Below are 23,480 nucleotides of genomic sequence, written 5' to 3' on the forward strand. Positions count from 1 at the left end.
CTGTCCTCTCTGATCCCTCTGCGCCTTACATGTATTGGGTGTAGAAGTTGAACCTGTGGCCCTTGGGTGAGTGGAGGCTTCCCCCAGCTGAGGTTTGGGTGAGTTTTGCGAGGGGGTGCTAGTACGCCCCGCAGTGAGCCTTGAGAGCTGTGAAATGTACAGTATGTATGTGTAAAAGGATTTCATTTAGTTTATTGTAGGACGTGCTCCGTGCCTGGCGTTATTATGGAAGGTTGTGTTACCTGGAATGACTTGTAGGATCAGATCATTTTGTAATCCGGTTTAGAGCAGTGCACCTGTATCATTCTGACACGTCTGGCCAGGGTCCGATAGCAATATAAGCCAGCAATAAAGTGCTTGAATTGATACCTTATGTTAAGCAATGGACAAAACATTGCCAAGATAAGGGATCCGCAGTTTTGACCCTTTGCACTGTACACTATATAGAGAACGTGGAGAGTGGTGGAACTGTACTTGGACTGATTGTCACGTAGGGAGCATGACCTAGACAGCCACGTGTTTTACACAACCAGGAAAGCTGGATTCAGTGTATATATACTATACAGAGTTTCTGTATACCACTTAGGTTTTGGGGGATATCTGGATTGAGCGTACATAGCCTGACTGAATTGCTGTGTATCACACTTAGGTGTTTGGGGGTACACACCATGGAAAGCTGGGCTGAGCGTATATGGCCTCCTCTCCCTGCAGTATATAGCTCTGAGCTGTTGTTGTTCTTCCGTTTTCCTGCCTATCTGAAGCTAATCCCTCTCTCGCCCTCAGCAGATCTCTGTCCCTATGTCTCTCCAAGCCACAAATGAGACAAACATGGCGGCCGCTATTCTTAGAAATCCAAGGTCACCTGATTTCGGCAGCCAATGGGTTTTTCCAATATTTTTTCACTGCCTCCGTTGTCGTAGTTCCTGTCCCACCTCCTCTGCACAGTTATTGGTGCAAAAACCGCGCCAGGGAAGGTGGGAGGGGATGTGAATTTTTACTACATTTGCCGCATGGTATTTGATTCTTAATAATAGATTCATGTCCCCCATCTCTGCCCCCAGATTCATGCCCCCTCCATCTCTGCCCCCAGATTCATGTCCCCCTCCATCTCTGCCCCCAGATTCATGTCCCCCCTCCATCACTGCCCCCAGATTCATGTCCCCCCTCCATTTCTGCCCCCAGATTCATGCCCCCCTCCATCTCTGCCCCCAGATTCATGTCCCCCCTCCATCTCTGCCCCCAGATTCATGCCCCCCTCCATCTCTGCCCCCAGATTCATGTCCCCCCTCCATCTCTGCCCCCAGATTCATGTCCCCCCATCTCTGCCCCCAGATTCATGTCCCCTCCATCTCTGCCCCCAGATTCATGTCCCCCCTCCATCTCTGCCCCCAGATTCATGTCCCCCCTTCATCTCTGCCCCAGATTCATGTCCCCCTCCATCTCTGCCCCCAGATTCATGTCCCCTCCATCTCTGCCCCCAGATTCATGTCCCCTCCATCTCTGCCCCCAGATTCATGTCCCCTCCATCTCTGCCCCCAGATTCATGTCCCCTCCATCTCTGCCCCCAGATTCATGTCCCTCCATCTCTGCCCCAGATTCATGTCCCCCCATCTCTGCCCTCAGATTCATGTCCCCTCCATCTCTGCCACCAGATTCATGTCCCCTCCATCTCTGCCACCAGATTCATGTCCCCTCCATCTCTGCCCCCAGATTCATGTCCCTCCATCTCTGCCCCAGATTCATGTCCCCCCATCTCTGCCCCCAGATTCATGTCCTCTCCATCTCTGCCCCCAGATTCATGTCCCCTCTATCTCTGCCCCCAGATTCATGTCCCCTCCATCTCTGCCCCCAGATTCATGTCCCTCCATCTCTGCCCCAGATTCATGTCCCCTCCATCTCTGCCCCCAGATTCATGTCCCTCCATCTCTGCCCCAGATTCATGTCCCCCCATCTCTGCCCCCAGATTCATGTCTCCTCCATCTCTGCCCCCAGTTTCATGTCCCTCCATCTCTGCCCCCAGATTCATGTCCCCTCCATCTCTGCCCCCAGTGTCATGCCGTCCTCTCCTTCATCTGCCCCCAGTTTCACGTTCCACATTACACTTACCTTCTCCTTCGTTCCCCCGCTGCTCTCTGCGCGCCTCTCTCTCTCACTGGCGCACAGTTGTAGACGCGATGTGACGTCATCACATCGCGTCTACAAGCCGCGTATGTGTTCAACTCAGATCTGCAACCAGAGAGGACGCAGATCTGAGTTGAAATCCGGACATACCTCCCTCCAACCGGGACCGCGGGACATGTCACCGGAATCGTGAATGTCCCGCGGAAATCGGGACGGTTGGGAGGTATGTGTATATACCACTATATGGTCACTGTATACTCTGTAGTGTCCCCTGGGGAGGGGGGGAGGGGGGGTACTGTAGCATATATAATACATATAGTGTACATATAATACGGGGGGTGGGGGTGTACTGAGTATATAATCTTAATTTAAAAAAAACCCAAAAACTATATTTGGCCCCTCCAATAGTCTGAGTGAGCTGTTCCCCTCTTTAATACGTTAAAGGACCCCTGATCTAGGAGAGCGCTCAGCGCCACACTTCCCATGAGGGAACCTGAAGTGACCGCTTCAGGCGGCGCTATGTTGGGCCCCCTGGGGGGGGGGGGGGGCATTTTTGCTGACCTAAGCCAGTCCAGGACAAGCTGTTCACTGGCCTCCCCTCACACACAGGTCCTCTTCCTGCCAGCTCTCTGCCTGCTAACGCCGCCCCGTCCTCTCCGCCCCCTTTGCTCTGCCCCGCCCCCTCCATCCCCCTCCTCCCGGAGGGGGGGGGAATTCTGTCATCCGCCTCAGGCGGCATAAAAGCTAGGTTCAGCCCTGAGAGCGCTGCTCCGTACAATGCAACGCTTACCAAAAAGAACAACTATCTGCACTGTCTGAACACCCCCAAAAGAACGGGGAGCAATACTGGTCATTAGGGAGGAGGAAGAGGAAGAGTCAGAGGAGGACGAAGGGGGAGGAGGGGGAGGATTCTGCAGAAAGAGGATCAGAGAACATCTTACTGGTTACTTGTAGATAAGTCCTGAAACTCCGCACCAGCAATCTGTCACATGTAAGTGTATTTCTATGTAATATGTGTATATGTGTGTGATGTGGAGACCCTATATATATATATAGCACTATATGGTCACTGTATACTCTGTAGTGTCCTGTGTATAGTCTGTATATACCACTATATGGTCACTGTATACTCTGTAGTGTCCTGTGTATAGCCTGTATATACCACTATATGGTCACTGTATACTCTGTAGTGTCCTGTGTACAGTCTGTATATAGCACTATATGGTCACTGTATACTCTGTAGTGTCCTGTATATACCACTATATGGTCACTGTATACTCTGTAGTGTCCTGTGTACAGTCTGTATATACCACTATATGGTCACTGTATACTCTGCAGTGTCCTGTGTACAGTCTGTATATACCACTATATGGTCACTGTATACTCTGCAGTGTCCTGTGTATAGTCTGTATATACCACTATATGGTCACTGTATACTCTGCAGTGTCCTGTGTATAGTCTGTATATACCACTATATGGTCACTGTATACTCTGCAGTGTCCTGTGTATAGCCTGTATATACCACTATATGGTCACTGTATACTCTGTAGTGTCCTGTATAGTCTGTATATACCACTATATGGTCACTGTATACTCTGTAGTGTCCTGTGTACAGTCTGTATATACCACTATATGGTCACTGTATACTCTGCAGTGTCCTGTGTATAGTCTGTATATACCACTATATGGTCACTGTATACTCTGTAGTGTCCTGTGTATAGTCTGTATATACCACTATATGGTCACTGTATACTCTGTAGTGTCCTGTATATACCACTATATGGTCACTGTATACTCTGTAGTGTCCTGTGTATAGTCTGTATATACCACTATATGGTCACTGTATACTCTGTAGTGTCCTGTGTATAGTCTGTATATACCACTATATGGTCACTGTATACTCTGTAGTGTCCTGTGTATAGTCCTGTATATACCACTATATGGTCACTGTATACTCTGTAGTGTCCTGTGTATAGTCTGTATATACCACTATATGGTCACTGTATACTCTGTAGTGTCCTGTGTATAGTCTGTATATACCACTATATGGTCACTGTATACTCTGTAGTGTCCTGTGTATAGTCTGTATATACCACTATATGGTCACTATATACTCTGTAGTATCCTGTGTATAGTCTGTATATACCATTATATGGTCACTGTATACTGTGTAGTGTCCTGTGTATAGTCTGTATATACCACTATATGGTCACTGTATACTCTGTAGTGTCCTGTATATACCACTATATGGTCACTGTATACTCTGTAGTGTCCTGTATATACCACTATATGGTCACTGTATACTCTGTAGTGTCCTGTGTATAGTCTGTATATACCACTATATGGTCACTGTATACTCTGTAGTGTCCTGTATATAGTCTGTATATACCACTATATGGTCACTGTATACTCTGTAGTATCCTGTGTATAGTCTGTATATACCATTATATGGTCACTGTATACTCTGTAGTGTCCTGTATATACCACTATATGGTCACTGTATACTCTGTAGTGTCCTGTGTATAGTCTGTATATACCACTATATGGTCACTGTATACTCTGTAGTGTCCTGTATATACCACTATATGGTCACTGTATACTCTGTAGTGTCCTGTGTATAGTCTGTATATACCACTATATGGTCACTGTATACTCTGTAGTGCCCTGTGTATAGTCTGTATATACCACTATATGGTCACTGTATACTCTGTAGTGTCCTGTGTACAGTCTGTATATACCACTATATGGTCACTGTATACTCTGTAGTGTCCTGTGTATAGTCTGTATATACCACTATATGGTCACTGTATACTCTGTAGTGTCCTGTATATACCACTATATGGTCACTGTATACTCTGTAGTGTCCTGTATATAGTCTGTATATACCACTATATGGTCACTGTATACTCTGTAGTGTCCTGTGTATAGTCTGTATATACCGCTATATGGTCACTGTATACTCTGTAGTGTCCTGTGTATAGTCTGTATATACCACTATATGGTCACTGTATACTCTGTAGTGTCCTGTATATACCACTATATGGTCACTGTATACTCTGTAGTGTCCTGTATATAGTCTGTATATACCACTATATGGTCACTGTATACTCTGTAGTGTCCTGTGTATAGTCTGTATATACCGCTATATGGTCACTGTATACTCTGTAGTGTCCTGTGTATAGTCTGTATATACCACTATATGGTCACTGTATACTCTGTAGTGTCCTGTGTATAGCCTGTATATACCACTATATGGTCACTGTATACTCTGTAGTGTCCTGTGTATAGTCTGTATATACCACTATATGGTCACTGTATACTCTGTAGTGTCCTGTGTATAGTCTGTATATACCACTATATGGTCACTGTATACTCTGTAGTGTCCTGTATATACCACTATATGGTCACTGTATACTCTGTAGTGTCCTGTGTATAGTCTGTATATACCACTATATGGTCACTGTATACTCTGTAGTGTCCTGTGTATAGTCCTGTATATACCACTATATGGTCACTGTATACTCTGTAGTGTCCTGTGTATAGTCTGTATATACCACTATATGGTCACTGTATACTCTGTGGTGCCCTGTATATACCACTATATAGTCACTGTATACTCTGTAGTGCCCTGTGTATAGTCTGTATATACCACTATATGGTCACTGTATACTCTGTGGTGCCCTGTATATACCACTATATGGTCACTGTATACTCTGTAGTGTCCTGTGTATAGTCCTGTATATACCACTATATGGTCACTGTATACTCTGTAGTGTCCTGTGTATAGTCTGTATATACCACTATATGGTCACTGTATACTCTGTGGTGCCCTGTATATACCACTATATAGTCACTGTATACTCTGTAGTGTCCTGTGTATAGCCTGTATATACCACTATATGGTCACTGTATACTCTGTAGTGTCTTGTGTATAGCCTGTATATACCACTATATAGTCACTGTATACTCTGTAGTGTCCTGTGTATAGCCTATATATACCACTATATGGTCACTGTATACTCTGTAGTGTCCTGTGTATAGTCTGTATATACCACTATATGGTCACTGTATACCCTGTAGTGTCCTGTGTATAGTCTGTATATACCACTATATGGTCTCTGTATACTCTGTAGTGTCCTGTATAGTCTGTATATACCACTATATGGTCACTGTATACTCTGTAGTGTCCTGTATATAGTCTGTATATACCACTATATGGTCACTGTATACTCTGTAGTGTCCTGTGTATAGTCTGTATATACCACTATATGGTCACTGTATACTCTGTAGTGTCCTGTGTATAGCCTGTATATACCACTATATGGTCACTGTATACTCTGTAGTGTCCTGTATATAGCCTGTATATACCACTATATGGTCACTGTATACTCTGCAGTGTCCTGTGTGTAGTCTGTATATACCACTATACGGTCACTGTATACTCTGTAGTGTCCTGTGTATAGTCTGTATTTACCACTATATGGTCACTGTATACTCTGTAGTGTCCTGTGTATAGTCTGTATATACCACTATATGGTCACTGTATGCTCTGTAGTGTCCTGTGTATACTCTGTATATACCACTATATGGTCACTGTATACTCTGTAGTGTCCTGTGTATAGCCTGTATATACCACTATATGGTCACTGTATACTCTGTAGTGTCCTGTGTATAGTCTGTATATACCACTATACGGTCACTGTATACTCTGTAGTGTCCTGTGTATAGCCTGTATATACCACTATACGGTCACTGTATACTCTGTAGTGTCCTGTGTATAGTCTGTAAATACCACTATACGGTCTCTGTATACTCTGTAGTGTCCTGCGTATAGTCTGTATATACCACTATATGGTCACTGTATACTCTGTAGTGTCCTGTGTATAGTCTGTATATACCACTATATGGTCACTGTATACTCTGTAGTGTCCTGTATATACCACTATATGGTCACTGTATACTCTGTAGTGTCCTGTGTATAGTCTGTATATACCGCTATATGGTCACTGTCACGGAGCAAAGGTATACGTCTTCCTCCGGATGGTCTTTTGAATCAACACGGACGCAAGAGGTCGGGAGACAACAGCAATTTATTGTAATCCACAAAGTTAGTAGCCGGCGGCGGTCACATCAACCGTAATAACAATAAGTCCACAGAAGTCACAATCCAATGATAACTTTGGCTCCTTGGTCCTGTAACTAAATCCTGGCTCTCTGCAGAGCTGTGCACAGGCCGGCTAACACATACTAACTGCTAGCTACAACTATATACTAAGACTGTTACACCTATATCTGTGGGTGGGAAGGGCTGAGTCACAGATCCTTCCCCCCTCACCTATACCAAGGAGAGCAGACTCCCTGTCTACTATGGACAATGCACCATCCAACATCTTCTTGGAGACACTGATCAGATTATCTCCACCCATTGTCCTCACTGGTCCTCACTAGTTAGAGGTATTTGCATACAATGTGCTAACACACTAGACCCGAATCAGCCAACTACACATTGATGTATACAACAGGTTAGAGAATACATTCCACATGAAATATATATTACACATTGCCTATAGTATAGACTCTAACCATCCCGTGACAACCCCTCCCCCTCTCAAAACATGTGCATGACACAATTGGCCTACACAGGTAAATTGGGGAATGCACATCAGTCTCTATAGCTCATATGTCCTCCTGCCGGGATAACCCATCCGCGTTCTGGTGTTGGCTCCCTCGGCGGTACTGAATGGTAAAGTTGTAGAGTTGAAGGGCTGGCATCTGGCAGAAAATCCGGTCGATCCATGTTGGCGTCTCTCTGAGCTTGGCTTCGGGTCACTGCTCCCACAAAGTGGCACTGTAGATTTCCAACATCGTTGCCTAACAGAACATCGGCCGGCAGCCCGCTCATCACACCAATTGTGCATCGTTTTGGTCCATAACCATAGTCGAGTTCCACGGTAGCTTTAGGAATACGTTTCCGAGTACCTCCTGCCAACTTGATAGAAATGCCAGGGCCCTCCTCTAGGGCCTCGGGTCGCACAACTCGGGGGTCCGCTACCGTTAGGAAAGCTCCCGAGTCCCGGAATCCAACAACTGTTCGGCCATCCAGTAGGACCTCCTGCAAGTGCTTCCGCTGAAGGTTTGCGGGATGTGTGGCGGAAGGCTGAATCCCATAGACCCCTGGAGGTGGAACAGATGGGTCATTCATGGAGTCATCTGGAAATGGGGCCAAACTTTCAGTCCTAGGGGTGGTTCCCAGGTAGAGAATAGGCCGGGATGCCACGGTGGCCCGTGCCCCCATGTTAACAGGGCAACTAGCTTGCAAATGTCCAGGCCGCCCGCACCCAAAACATCTGCGCTCCAGCATTCTTCCAGTAGGTCGTTGTCTAGGGACAGGGTTGTTCATAGCTGGGGGCCGATGGGCTGGGGCAGGGGTAGAGGGGGAATTGTAATCCTGAGGCCGGGCACGAAAGGTGGGTGGCTGGCTGAAGGGTGTCTGGCGGACTGTGGTAGTTTTCCGCTCCTCTGCAAACAACCTCTTCCACTGCGGCTTGATGGTCAGGCCCTCATCTGCAAGAGAAGCAGCTTGCTCCACTGTGGCTGGGTTCCGTTCCAGCACCCACTCACGGATCTCAGCGGGGCACTGGGAAAAGAACTGTTCCTTAAGTATGACTTGGAGGATCTTATCGACTGTGACAGCCTCCTCTCCTTCTAGCCAGCGCTTGCATGCTTGCTTCAACTTGTGGGCGAACATGTGGAAGGAGCTTCCCCCATTGTAAGACAAAGAGCGGAACTGAACTCGGTAGGTCTCTGGAGTGACTGCATAATACTTCTGCACCGCTCTTTTAATGGCCTCATAGTCCCGCTGATCACTAGGGTCCATGGCTCTGAGAGCTTCCGCAGCCCCATCTCGTAGGTGCCCCACCAGATACCGGACCCAATCCTTCTCTGGGACTTCCATCAGGTGGCACTGGTGTTCGAAGTCCTGAAAATATCCATCAACATCCCCAGCCGCTTCCTCAAAGGTCTTGAAGTGTTTATGGGAGACATATGGTGGTTCTCTCACTGTTGGGCTGGGGGTCGACGTTTGATTATAATTCCGCGTAGTTATCTCAGCCATTCGCATTTCATGCGCCATTCTTTTCTTTTCATGCGCCATTCTCTGTTCCTCCTTCTCCGTTTCCTGAGCCCTCTGTAATGCTCTACTCCTTTGCTCTGCAGTTGCTCCTAGCCCCAGCACTGCCAATTCCTCCTCATACAAAACAACCCATCTGCTCTTTTGGGTCTGTACCTGCCACTCCCGTATCTCTCCAGTCTCCTGGGGGCAGCCCTCCTCATGGTCGCTTTGCAGGGTCATCTCCTCCAGTGCCTCGATCAGTTGATCTTTCGTTCTTCCCTGGTAACTCAGGTTTAGTTCCCGGGCCCTTACTTGTAGACTTGCCATAGTCCAGTTCCTGTATTCTGAGGTTGTGGCTCCATTAATCGCTGGGCTGCTGTAGTCCATCTCGCTGTCCGCTGTTGATCCCACCGCTGCCAACCAGTTGTCACGGAGCAAAGGTATACGTCTTCCTCCGGATGGTCTTTTGAATCAACACGGACGCAAGAGGTCGGGAGACAACAGCAATTTATTGTAATCCACAAAGTTAGTAGCCGGCGGCGGTCACATCAACCGTAATAACAATAAGTCCACAGAAGTCACAATCCAATGATAGCTTTGGCTCCCTTGGTCCTGTAACTAAATCCTGGCTCTCTGCAGAGCTGTGCACAGGCCGGCTAACACATACTAACTGGTAGCTATATACTATATACTAAGACTGTTACACCTATATCTGTGGGTGGGAAGGGCTGAGTCACAGATCCTTCCCCCCTCACCTATACCAAGGAGAGCAGACTCCCTGTCTACTATGGACAATGCACCATCCAACATCTTCTTGGAGACACTGATCAGATTATCTCCACCCATTGTCCTCACTGGTCCTCACTAGTTAGAGGTATTTGCATACAATGTGCTAACACACTAGACCCTAATCAGCCAACTACACACTGATGTATATAACAGGTTAGAGAATACATTCCACATGAAATATATATTACACATTGCCTATAGTATAGACTCTAACCATCCCGTGACAGTCACTGTATACTCTGTAGTGTCCTGTGTATACCCTGTATATACCACTATATGGTCACTGTATACTCTGTAGTGTCCTGTGTATAGTCTGTATATACCACTATATGGTCACTGTATACTCTGTAGTGTCCTGTGTATAGTCTGTATATACCATTATATGGTCACTGTATACTGTGTAGTGTCCTGTGTATAGTCTGTATATACCACTATATGGTCACTGTATACTCTGTAGTGTCCTGTGTATAGTCTGTATATACTACTATATGGTTACTGTATACTCTGTAGTGTCCTGTGTATAGTCTGTATATACCACTATATGGTCACTGTATACTCTGTAGTGTCCTGTGTATAGTCTGTATATACCGCTATATGGTCACTGTATACTCTGTAGTGTCCTGTGTATAGTCTGTATATACCACTATATGGTCACTGTATACTCTGTAGTGTCCTGTGTATAGTCTGTATATACCGCTATATGGTCACTGTATACTGTGTAGTGTCCTGTATATACTACTATATGGTCACTGTATACTCTGTAGTGTCCTGTGTATAGTCTGTATATACCACTATATGGTCACTGTATACTTTGTAGTGTCCTGTGTATAGTCTGTATATACCACTATATGGTCACTGTATACTCTGTAGTGTCCTGTGTATAGCCTGTATATACCACTATATGGTCACTGTATACTCTGTAGTGTCCTGTGTATAGTCTGTATATACCACTATATGGTCACTGTATACTCTGTAGTGTCCTGTGTATAGTCTGTATATACCACTATATGGTCACTGTATACTCTGTAGTGTCCTGTGTATAGTCTGTATATACCACTATATAGTCACTGTATACTCTGTAGTATCCTGTGTATAACCTGTATATACCACTATATGGTCTCTGTATACTCTGCAGTGTCCTGTGTGTAGTCTGTATATACCACTATACGGTCACTGTATACTCTGTAGTGTCCTGTGTATAGTCTGTATATACCACTATACGGTCTCTGTATACTCTGTAGTGTCCTGCGTATAGTCTGTATATACCACTATATGGTCACTGTATACTCTGTAGTGTCCTGTGTATAGTCTGTATATACCACTATATGGTCACTGTATACTCTGTAGTGTCCTGTATATACCACTATATGGTCACTGTATACTCTGTAGTGTCCTGTGTATAGTCTGTATATACCACTATATGGTGACTGTATACTCTGTAGTGTCCTGTGTATAGTCTGTATATACCGCTATATGGTCACTGTCACGGAGCAAAGGTATACGTCTTCCTCCGGATGGTCTTTTGAATCAACACGGACGCAAGAGGTCGGGAGACAACAGCAATTTATTGTAATCCACAAAGTTAGTAGCCGGCGGCGGTCACATCAACCGTAATAACAATAAGTCCACAGAAGTCACAATCCAATGATAGCTTTGGCTCCTTGGTCCTGTAACTAAATCCTGGCTCTCTGCAGAGCTGTGCACAGGCCGGCTAACACATACTAACTGCTAGCTATATACTATATACTAAGACTGTTACACCTATATCTGTGGGTGGGAAGGGCTGAGTCACAGATCCTTCCCCCCTCACCTATACCAAGGAGAGCAGACTCCCTGTCTACTATGGACAATGCACCATCCAACATCTTCTTGGAGACACTGATCAGATTATCTCCACCCATTGTCCTCACTGGTCCTCACTAGTTAGAGGTATTTGCATACAATGTGCTAACACACTAGACCCGAATCAGCCAACTACACATTGATGTATATAACAGGTTAGAGAATACATTCCACATGAAATATATATTACACATTGCCTATAGTATAGACTCTAACCATCCCGTGACAACCCCTCCCCCTCTCAAAACATGTGCATGACACAATTGGCCTACACAGGTATATTGGGGAATGCACATCAGTCTCTATAGCTCATATGTCCTCCTGCCGGGATAACCCATCCGCGTTCTGGTGTTGGCTCCCTCGGCGGTACTGAATGGTAAAGTTGTAGGGTTGAAGGGCTGGCATCTGGCAGAAAATCCGGTGGATCCATGTTGGCGTCTCTCTGAGCTTGGCTTCGGGTCACTGCTCCCACAAAGTGGCACTGTAGATTTCCAACATCGTTGCCTAACAGAACATCGGCCGGCAGCCCGCTCATCACACCAATTGTGCATCGTTTTGGTCCATAACCATAGTCGAGTTCCACGGTAGCTTTAGGAATACGTCTTTGAGTACCCCCTGCCAACTCGATAGAAAGGCCAGGGCCCTCCTCTAGGGCCTCGGGTCGAACCACTCGGGGGTCCGCTACCGTTAGGAAAGCTCCCGAGTCCCGGAATCCAACAACTGTTCGGCCATCCAGTAGGACCTCCTGCAAGTGCTTCCGCTGAAGGTTTGCGGGATGTGTGGCGGAAGGCTGAATCCCATAGACCCCTGGAGGTGGAACAGATGGGTCATTCATGGGGTCATCTGGAAATGGGGCCACACTTTCTGTCCTAGGGGTGGTTCCCAGGTAGTGAATAGGCCGGGATGCCACGGTGGCCCGTGCCCCCATGTTAACAGGGCAACTAGCTTGCAAATGTCCAGGCCGCCCGCACCCAAAACATCTGCGCTCTAGCATTCTTCCAGTAGGTCGTTGTCTAGGGACAGGGTTGTTCATAGCTGGGGGCCGATGGGCTGGGGCAGGGGTAGAGGGGGAATTGTAATCCTGAGGCCGGGCACGAAAGGTGGGTGGCTGGCTGAAGGGTGTCTGGCGGACTGTGGTAGTTTTCCGCTCCTCTGCAAACAACCTCTTCCACTGCGGCTTGATGGTCAGGCCCTCATCTGCAAGGGAAGCAGCTTGCTCAACTGTGGCTGGGTTCCGTTCCAGCACCCACTCACGGATCTCAGCGGGGCACTGGGAAAAGAACTGTTCCTTAAGTATGACTTGGAGGATCTTATCGACTGTGACAGCCTCCTCTCCTTCTAGCCAGCGCTTGCATGCTTGCTTCAACTTGTGGGCGAACATGTGGAAGGAGCTTCCCCCATTGTAAGACAAAGAGCGGAACTGAACTCGGTAGGTCTCTGGAGTGACTGCATAATACTTCTGCACCGCTCTTTTAATGGCCTCATAGTCCCGCTGATCACTAGGGTCCATGGCTCTGAGAGCTTCCGCAGCCCCATCTCGTAGGTGCCCCACCAGATACCGGACCCAATCCTTCTCTGGGACTTCCATCAGGCGGCACTGGTGTTCGAAGTCCTGAAAATATCCATCAACATCCCCAGCCGCTTCATCAAAGGTCTTGAAGTGTTTATGGGAGACATATGGTGGTTCTCTCACTGTTGGGCTGGGGGTCGACGTTTGATTATAATTCCGCGTAGTTATCTCAGCCATTCGCATTTCATGCGCCATTCTTTCCTTTTCATGCGCCATTCTCTGTTCCTCCTTCTCAGTTTCCTGAGCCCTCTGTAATGCTCTACTCCTTTGCTCTGCAGTTGCTTCTGGCCCCAGCACTGCCAATTCCTCCTCATACAAAACAACCCATCTGCTCTTTTGGGTCTGTACCTGCCACTCCCGTATCTCTACTGTCTCCTGGGGGCAGCCCTCCTCATGGTCGCTTTGCAGGGTCATCTCCTCCAGTGCCTCGATCAGTTGCTCTTTCGTTCTTCCCTGGTAACTCAGGTTTAGTTCCCGGGCCCTTACTTGTAGACTTGCCATAGTCCAGTTCCTGTATTCTGAGGTTGTGGCTCCATTAATCGCTGAGCTGCTGTAGTCCATCTCGCTGTCCGCTGTTGATCCCACCGCTGCCACCAGTTGTCACGGAGCAAAGGTATACGTCTTCCTCCGGAAGGTCTTTTGAATCAACACGGACGCAAGAGGTCGGGAGACAACAGCAATTTATTGTAATCCACAAAGTTAGTAGCCGGCGGCGGTCACATCAACCGTAATAACAATAAGTCCACAGAAGTCACAATCCAATGATAGCTTTGGCTCCTTGGTCCTGTAACTAAATCCTGGCTCTCTGCAGAGCTGTGCACAGGCCGGCTAACACATACTAACTGCTAGCTACATACTATATACTAAGACTGTTACACCTATATCTGTGGGTGGGAAGGGCTGAGTCACAGATCCTTCCCCCCTCACCTATACCAAGGAGAGCAGACTCCCTGTCTACTATGGACAATGCACCGTCCAACATCTTCTTGGGGACACCGATCAGATTATCTCCACCCATTGTCCTCACTAGTTAGAGGTATTTGCATACAATGTGCTAACACACTAGACCCTAATCAGCCAACTACACATTGATGTATACAACAGGTTAGAGGATACATTCCACATGAAATATATATTACACATGGCCTATAGTATAGACTCTAACCATCCCGTGACAGTCACTGTATACTCTGTAGTGTCCTGTGTATACCCTGTATATACCACTATATGGTCACTGTATACCCTGTATACTCTGTATATACCACTATATGGTGACTGTATACTCTGTATATACCACTATACGGTGACTGTATACTCTGTATATACCACTATATGGTCCCTGTATACCCTGTATACCCTGTATATACCACTATATGGTCCCTGTATACCCTGTATACCCTGTATATACCACTATATGGTGACTGCTCAGGTGACGCTTATATACAGGACAGTTTTGGCCTCCCGTCCAGATATTATAAGATTAATAGACAGAAGGTAAATTCCTGTAATTCCTGAGGAGAAGATAAGAAGACATGTGAGGTACAAGGTGCGACCTCTCACCTGCCGCCTCCCTGATAAGACGTCCACAGTCCTAAGGCCAAGCAGGGCCGCACCTCTGATGGGGGAGGGGAGGGGAGGCAGCCGTGGCAATCAGATATTATTTCTCCTAATCTAGAGTATCCCCAGCAGGGGGCGTCCTATTTACCTACCTCCCCGGGCCTGCTTATGGCTGCCCCCCGCTTCCCCTTCTACTATAGGACATGGGGGGGGGGAGGGTGAGCAGGCCTGGGCCCCGGCCGCCAACCCACTACCACTATTATTATACTCAGGGGTCTTTTGTTTTTTATACACAAAAAATACAAAACAGGGGCGAGACCGAGCCAGAGAACCTGGACCAGCCCATATCAGTACCAGGTATACGCCCATATCAGTAACAGGTATACGCCCATATCAGTACCAGGTATACGCTCATATCAGTAACAGGTATACGCCCATATCAGTACCAGGTATACGCTCATATCAGTAACAGGTATACGCCCATATCAGTAACAGGTATACGCTCATATCACTAACAGGTATACGCCCTGTCACGGAGCAAAGGTATACATCTTCCTCCGGATGGTCTTTTGAATCAACACGGACGCAAGAGGTTGGGAGACAACAGCAATTTATTGTAATCCACAAAGTTAGTAGCCGGCAGCGGTCACATCAACCGTAATAACAATAAGTCCACAGAAGTCACAATCCAATGATAACTTTGGTTCCTTGGTCCTGTAACTATATCCTGGCTCTCTGCAGAGCTGTGCACAGGCCGGCTAACACATACTAACTCCAGCTACAACTATATACTAAAACTGTTACACCTATATCTGTGGGTGGGAAGGGCTGAGTCACAGATCCTTCCCCCCTCACCTATACCAAGGAGAGCAGACTCCCTGTCTACTATGGACAATGCACCATCCAACATCTTCTTGGAGACACTGATCAGATTATCTCCACCCATTGTCCTCACTGGTCCTCACTAGTTAGAGGTATTTGCATACAATGTGCTAACACACTAGACCCGAATCAGCCAACTACACACTGATGTTTACAACAGGTTAGAGAATACATTCCACATGAAATATATATTACACATTGCCTATTGCCGGACTCTAACCATCCCGTGACAACCCCTCCCCCTCTCAAAACATGTGCATGACACAATTGGCCTACACAGGTAAATTGGGGAATGCACATCAGTCTCTATAGCTCATATGTCCTCCTGCCGGGATAACCCATCTGCGTTCTGGTGTTGGTTCCCTCGGCGGTACTGAATGGTAAAGTTGTAGGTTTGAAGGGCTGGCATCTGGCAGAAAATCCGGTCGATCCATGTTGGCGTCTCTCTGAGCTTGGCTTCGGGTCACTGCTCCCACAAAGTGGCACTGTAGATTTCCAACATCGTTGCCTAACAGAACATCGGCCGGCAGCCCGCTCATCACACCAATTGTGCATCGTTTTGGTCCATAACCATAGTCGAGTTCCACGGTAGCTTTAGGAATACGTCTTTGAGTACCCCCTGCCAACTTGATAGAAATGCCAGGGCCCTCCTCTAGGGCCTCGGGTCGCACAACTCGGGGGTCCGCTACCGTTAGGAAAGCTCCCGAGTCCCGGAATCCAACAACTGTTCGGCCATCCAGTAGGACCTCCTGCAAGTGCTTCCTCTGAAGGTTTGCGGGATGTGTGGCGGAAGGCTGAATCCCATAGACCCCTGGAGGTGGCACAGATGGGTCATTCATGGAGTCATCTGGAAATGGGGCCAAACTTTCTGTCCTAGGAGTGGTTCCCAGGTAGTGAATAGGCCGGGATGCCACGGTGGCCCGTGCCCCCATGTTAGCAGGGCAACTAGCTTGCAAATGTCCAGGCCGCCCGCACCCAAAACATCTGCGCTCTAGCATTCTTCCAGTGGGTCGTTGTCTAGGGACAGGGTTGTTCATAGCTGGAGGCCGATGGGCTGGGGCAGGGGTAGAGGGGGAATTGTAATCCTGAGGCCGGACACGAAAGGTGGGTGGCTGGCTGAAGGGTGTCTGGCGGACTGTGGTAGTTTTCCGCTCCTCTGCAAACAACCTCTTCCACTGCGGCTTGATGGTCAGGCCCTCATCTGCAAGAGAAGCAGCTTGCTCCACTGTGGCTGGGTTCCGTTCCAGCACCCACTCACGGATCTCAGCGGGGCACTGGGAAAAGAACTGTTCCTTAAGTATGACTTGGAGGACCTTATTGACTGTGACAGCCTCCTCTCCTTCTAGCCAGCGCTTGCATGCTTGCTTCAACTTGTGGGCGAACATGTGGAAGGAGCTTCCCCCATTGTAAGACAAAGAGCGGAACTGAACTCGGTAGGTCTCTGGAGTGACTGCATAATACTTCTGCACCGCTCTTTTAATGGCCTCATAGTCCCGCTGATCACTAGGGTCCATAGCTCTGAGAGCTTCCGCAGCCCCATCTCGTAGGTGCCCCACCAGATACCGGACCCAATCCTTCTCTGGGACTTCCATCAGGCGGCACTGGTGTTCGAAGTCCTGAAAATATCCATCAACATCCCCAGCCGCTTCATCAAAGGTCTTGAAGTGTTTATGGGAGACATATGGTGGTTCTCTCACTGTTGGGCTGGGGGTCGGAGTTTGATTATAATTCCGCGTAGTTATCTCAGCCATTCGCATTTCATGCGCCATTCTTTCCTTTTCATGCGCCATTCTCTGTTCCTCCTTCTCCGTTTCCTGAGCCCTCTGTAATGCTCTACTCCTTTGCTCTGCAGTTGCTCCTAGCCCCAGCACTGCCAATTCCTCCTCATACAAAACAACCCATCTGCTCTTTTGGGTCTGTACCTGCCACTCCTGTATCTCTCCAGTCTCCTGGGGGCAGCCCTCCTCATGGTCGCTTTGCAGGGTCATCTCCTCCAGTGCCTCGATCAGTTGCTCTTTCGTTCTTCCCTGGTAACTCAGGTTTAGTTCCCGGGCCCTTACTTGTAGACTTGCCATAGTCCAGTTCCTGTATTCTGAGGTTGTGGCTCCATGAATTGCTGGGCTGCTGTAGTCCATCTCGCTGTCCGCTGTTGATCCCACCGCTGCCAACCAGTTGTCACGGAGCAAAGGTATACGTCTTCCTCCGGATGGTCTTTTGAATCAACACGGACGCAAGAGGTCGGGAGACAACAGCAATTTATTGTAATCCACAAAGTTAGTAGCCGGCAGCGGTCACATCAACCGTAATAACAATAAGTCCACAGAAGTCACAATCCAATGATAACTTTGGTTCCTTGGTCCTGTAACTATATCCTGGCTCTCTGCAGAGCTGTGCACAGGCCGGCTAACACATACTAACTCCAGCTACAACTATATACTAAAACTGTTACACCTATATCTGTGGGTGGGAAGGGCTGAGTCACAGATCCTTCCCCCCTCACCTATACCAAGGAGAGCAGACTCCCTGTCTACTATGGACAATGCACCATCCAACATCTTCTTGGAGACACTGATCAGATTATCTCCACCCATTGTCCTCACTGGTCCTCACTAGTTAGAGGTATTTGCATACAATGTGCTAACACACTAGACCCGAATCAGCCAACTACACACTGATGTTTACAACAGGTTAGAGAATACATTCCACATGAAATATATATTACACATTGCCTATTGCCGGACTCTAACCATCCCGTGACACGCCCATATCAGTAACATGTATACGCCCATATCAGTACCAGGTATACGCCCATATCACTAACAGGTATACGCCCATATCAGTAACATGTATACGCCCATATCAGTAACATGTATACGCCCATATCAGTAACAGGTATACGCCCATATCAGTAACAGGTATACGCCCATATCAGTAACAGGTATACGCCCATATCAGTAACAGGTATACGCCCATATCAGTAACAAAAAAAATGGTGTGTGTGTGTGTGTGTGGGGGGGCAACCACAGGCAACCCCGCACTTGCCATGGAACCTCAGCCAACCAAGTCCCTGTACGTCTCAGTACCCTGGAAAAGAAGCCAAGGCATCCAAGCGGCCATGTAAGCTGCGTGCGCATCACGAAGAGCGGCGGTGAGGTCCTCCATAGCCCTGATATCCTCCACCTTATGGAGACAGTGACAAGGGGAGGGGGGTTTGGGTGACTTCCACATTGGCGGGATACAGGCCCTGGCAGCGATGAGCATATGGCACAAAGAGGACCTACAATACGTGCGGAGAGGAGAGTCCAGGAATGCCCAGTCCACCACACTGCTTTGGCAACGTGAAGACGGAACGGTCCAGCCTGGGGCACCTGCTTTACCAGATGAAATTTAGGAGGTCACTATATAAAGAAGCTAGGAGGGACATGTGCCGGTAGGGTTTGGAAGAGATATAATAGGCAGGGCAAGACATTCATCTTGTAGATAGCACAGTGGCCAATCCGCGTGTTCGTACCTTTAGACCAACGTTTCAAGTCAGATCTGATTGCCTTCAAAAGGGGAAGATGAGGACTGGAGCCCCCGGGGAAGCGACATTAAGGGCCTCGGATTTCTGGAAGTTGATCTTAAAATTAGCGTGGTCATGAAACAACTGCAATTCAGGCAGCAGGGACGGGAGAGAGGTGGCCGGGTCCTGCTAAAAGAACAAGAGGTCATGCGGGTAGGCCACAACTTTCAAGTGTCTGCCACCTACTCGCAGACCGCCTACGTCCGGGTTAGCCCTGATCCACAAGGGTTCTAGGGACAGAACGAAAATCAAAGGGGAGAGTGGGCAGCCCTGGCGCGCGCCGTTCCCAATCAGAATGGGGGATGACAAAACCCCATTAACTCTCATGGAGGCCGAGAGTACAGGGATGAGATCCATAATCACATGAACGATCCCAGGCCAATATGATCCAACACCGCAAACATAAAAGGCCAAGCAACCCGATCATGCTGTCCCTGGCCTCCCGAGTGGGAATAAAACCAACTAGGCTGGCATGCACCAGGGCAGGGAGATGTGGCTCCAACCTTATCGCCAAAGTCTTAGAGAAAACTTTTAAGTCAACATTAAGGAGGGAAATGGGCCTGTAATTCACACAAAGCACAGGGTCCTTACCCTCCTTATGTGTAACCGCGATGTGGGCCCGAGTAAAGTCAGGGGGTGGGGTCGCCTCTGTCGACAAAGAGTTGAGAGCACGAACTAGAGGGTTCCGCAGCACAGAGGAGTATCTTTTGTAGCAAGAGGCAGGAAAACCATCTGGGCCCGGAGCCTTACTAGGTGGCATCGACTGTAAAGCCAATGTGACCTCCTCTCCGGTTATGGGGAGGTCAAGAGTGGCCCTGGCATCAACAGCGAGCTTGGGGAGGCCTAAATCCTCAATATATTGTTAAAGCACGAGGCTCAGTGAGGGGGCATCGGGACCTGGGGAGGAGGATGGGAGGTTATACAGGTAGCGATAGAAACGGGCAAACTCCTCTGCTATAGAGTGGGGTTCAGCCAAAGGATGCCCCACCGCATCAGTGACCGTGGATATACTCAGGGGTCTTTTCAGACCCCCGAGTATAATAATCTGAACTCCAGGGGAGGTGATGGAACGTAATAAACAGTGTTACTCACCTCTCCGGGATACGATTTTGATCCTAGCAGGCTTCGGGCCTGTATGGTAATGTCCCAGACATCACGGTAGCAGGCTGTTACTGCTAGCACAGGCTTTGGGCCTGTATGGTAATGTCACAGACGTCACGGTAACAAGCTGTTACTGCTAGCACAGGCTTCGGGCCTGTATGGTAATGTCACAGACGTCACGGTAACAAGCTGTTACTGCTAGCACAGGCTTCGGGCCTGTATGGTAATGTCCCAGATGTCACGGTAGCAGGCTGTTACTGCTAGCACAGGCTTCGGGCCTGTATGGTAATGTCCCAGACGTCACGGTAACAGGCTGTTACTGCTAGCACAGGCTTCGGGCCTGTATGGTAATGTCCCAGACGTCACGGTAACAGGCTGTTACTGCTAGCACAGGCTTCGGGCCTGTATGGTAATGTCCCAGATGTCACGGTAACAGGCTGTTACTGCTAGCACAGGCTTCGGGCCTGTATGGTAATGTCCCAGATAACAGTCCATGGAGTCTCATCTTCCTCTGGTTTGGTGACAGCTGGACACGTATTGGGCAGCGATCTCCACAGTGGCCTCTTCTTCTCCCAGTAGGATGTAGAGTTTCCTCTTCTCCCAGTCTGGGATGTGGGCAGAGAGTCTTTGGTAGTAGACGGCCCTCATAGCTGAGTATTTGGTGCAGTGTAGCAGGAAGTGGGTCTCGTCTTCTAGGGCCCTCTGGTCACAGTGCTGGCACAGTCTCTTCTCCCGTGGCTTGTACGTCTGCCTGTATCGCCCCGTCTCTATCTCTAGGTTGTGGGCGCTCAGTCTGTACCGGCTCAGGGTCTGTCTGTGCTTGGGGTGGCGTATTCTCTCCAGGTAGGTGGCCATGGTGTAGTCCCTTTGTAGGGATTGGTACACGGTGAGTTTCTTGGAGTTATTTATTTCGTTTCTCCATTCTTCAATGTACCGCTCTCTGTTTGCCTCTGTGGTCGCCTTTATTTCGGCCTTGGTTATCATCTGTTGGTGTTTTTGGTTTGGTGGTTGGCTGTTTGGTTGGGGGGTGTCTGGTTTGCTCAGGTGGCTTAGCCAGGCTTGGTGGTGGTAGGAGTCGCTCCCCTGGATGTGTGCCTGGAAAGCTAGCGCCCTCTTCTGTATGGTGAGCCATAGGGGGAGTCTGCCTAGCTCTGCCCTTCCATTGCCTAATATTCCATGCTCTTGGCAAGCCACCGTCATGTCCACGGTTGCTGGCCACAGCAATCGTGGACATTACCCTGTCCTACCACATACCTCTATGGCGCCTCCAGTCTGTCCCCCGCTGCGCATACCTCTCCTCCTCTTCATGTACGACACCTACACTCTGCTACCCTGCCGGCATCTGCTTGCTATAGCAGCCGGCAGGTCTCACACGCCTCCCTGTCAGCCTTCTACACGCTACGCCACCTAGCCTGCAATACCACTGCTGCTATTATGCAATGCATTGCGCATCACACTCCCTGCTACCCCTCGGGGGTCTACCAAAAAATACAACTGAAAAAAAAAAGAGAAAAAATTGCTAAGTCAACTCACCCGCCTTTCTCTAGAAGACATTAAAAAGTACTTACCGGTTTTTTTGGGACTATAACATGCCCTTTTTTTCCCCACATTTGGGGGGAAAAGAAAGGTGCGTGTTATAGTCCAAATGTGGCCACCAATACAGACCCGGCATCCGCTGTAATAGAAAGGCGGATGCTGGGGAGAGTTAGACGCTGGCACAGGTGCCGGGGCCCGCGACATGGCTACGCTCCTGCCCTGCAGGAAGCCAGCAGAGGCAGGAGTGATGCTGTTATTCCGCTCCTCCGTCCCCTCCCCCCCAGGAATAGCAGCATCGCTCCTGCCGCTGCTGGCCTCCTGCAGGGCAGGAGCGTAGCCATGTCGCAGGCCCCGGTACCTGTGCCGCCATCTATCCCTCCCCGCCATCCGCCTTTCTATTACAGCGGATGCCAGGTCTGTATTGACGGCCCCTTCGCCCCAAAGTGTAAACTACTACCCCCGCCCCACCGTCCCCATACCTGTAAAGTTGCAGGCCGGCTCCTGCGTGGCGATATCGCAGGAGCCGACCTGTTCTGGTGACAGCCGTCAGCCTACTGAAGGCTCCCAGGCCTGTCACTGCTATATTACCATTGCAGCTGGTCCATGACCCTCCACAATAGTAATATACAGAATGTCCCATACATGCCAATACAGTTGTGTTACCATCTATGGGACTTGCAATCAAATGACTGCCCCACTTCTACAATCACCGCAGACGAGGTCGCGGGCACCAGCTAGTATAGAAATAATTAGAAGGCCATTCCAGATTCCATGAACCTTTTTTGGAGACGTCTTTTAATGGGACATTTCCTGACATTCATTTCAGGACTCATTTTCTCAGGCTCTTTTTTCGAGGAGACACTTCCACAATCTAATATCAGGTAATAGTTCTAAATGTCGTACATTAGTCTGTCACATATTGGCGGTATTTTTATAATCCGTTTTATGTATGCAAATTTATGTAGCATCTAGTATTAATATTATCATTATTCTTATATACTCTTGTTTCATGTATAAACTGGATCTTTCTCTTTCTGATTAGGATCCTGCACCTAGACCGAAAACCAACTTGATAGAGGGGTAGAGTTCCCTGACATGCAGTGTAGTGTCATGTGATGTGTTGTTGCCACAGGATTGAGCGCGGTTCCTTATCCTGAGCGGGCGATCCACCATCTGGACTAGGAGAGTTATTTCCGTCTGTGGTCTTTGCATCTTCTCCTCCATCTTGGGCACTTTTATCGTTCTCTGGACTATCTCATCACCATAAACCCCTGAAATCTCCACATGGGTATGTACGTCATGGTGACCTCCTCACACTGCTCCTATTTCTTCCCTGTTCAGGTTTCTTTTGTGGATAGGCTCTATGGATTCTCTCTTGTAGAAATAGCTCCTCCCACTGTGGGCGGTCC

At 48.3% G+C, this 23,480-nt stretch overlaps 2 protein-coding genes across 2 annotated transcripts in view; one reads left to right on the forward strand and one right to left on the reverse strand.

Moving 5' to 3' along the window:
* Positions 1-23,480, reverse strand: part of LOC142198394 (uncharacterized) — a 1,100,421-nt gene that overhangs the window by 442,582 nt on the left and 634,359 nt on the right. The gene's annotated exons all lie outside the window — the stretch shown is intronic.
* The window catches only part of LOC142198433 (uncharacterized), a 47,904-nt gene that overhangs the window by 21,766 nt on the left and 2,658 nt on the right, over positions 1-23,480 (forward strand). The window lies entirely within an intron of this gene.

This window comes from Leptodactylus fuscus, chromosome 3 (genome assembly GCF_031893055.1).
Source record: "Leptodactylus fuscus isolate aLepFus1 chromosome 3, aLepFus1.hap2, whole genome shotgun sequence".
NCBI lineage: Eukaryota > Metazoa > Chordata > Amphibia > Anura > Leptodactylidae > Leptodactylus > Leptodactylus fuscus.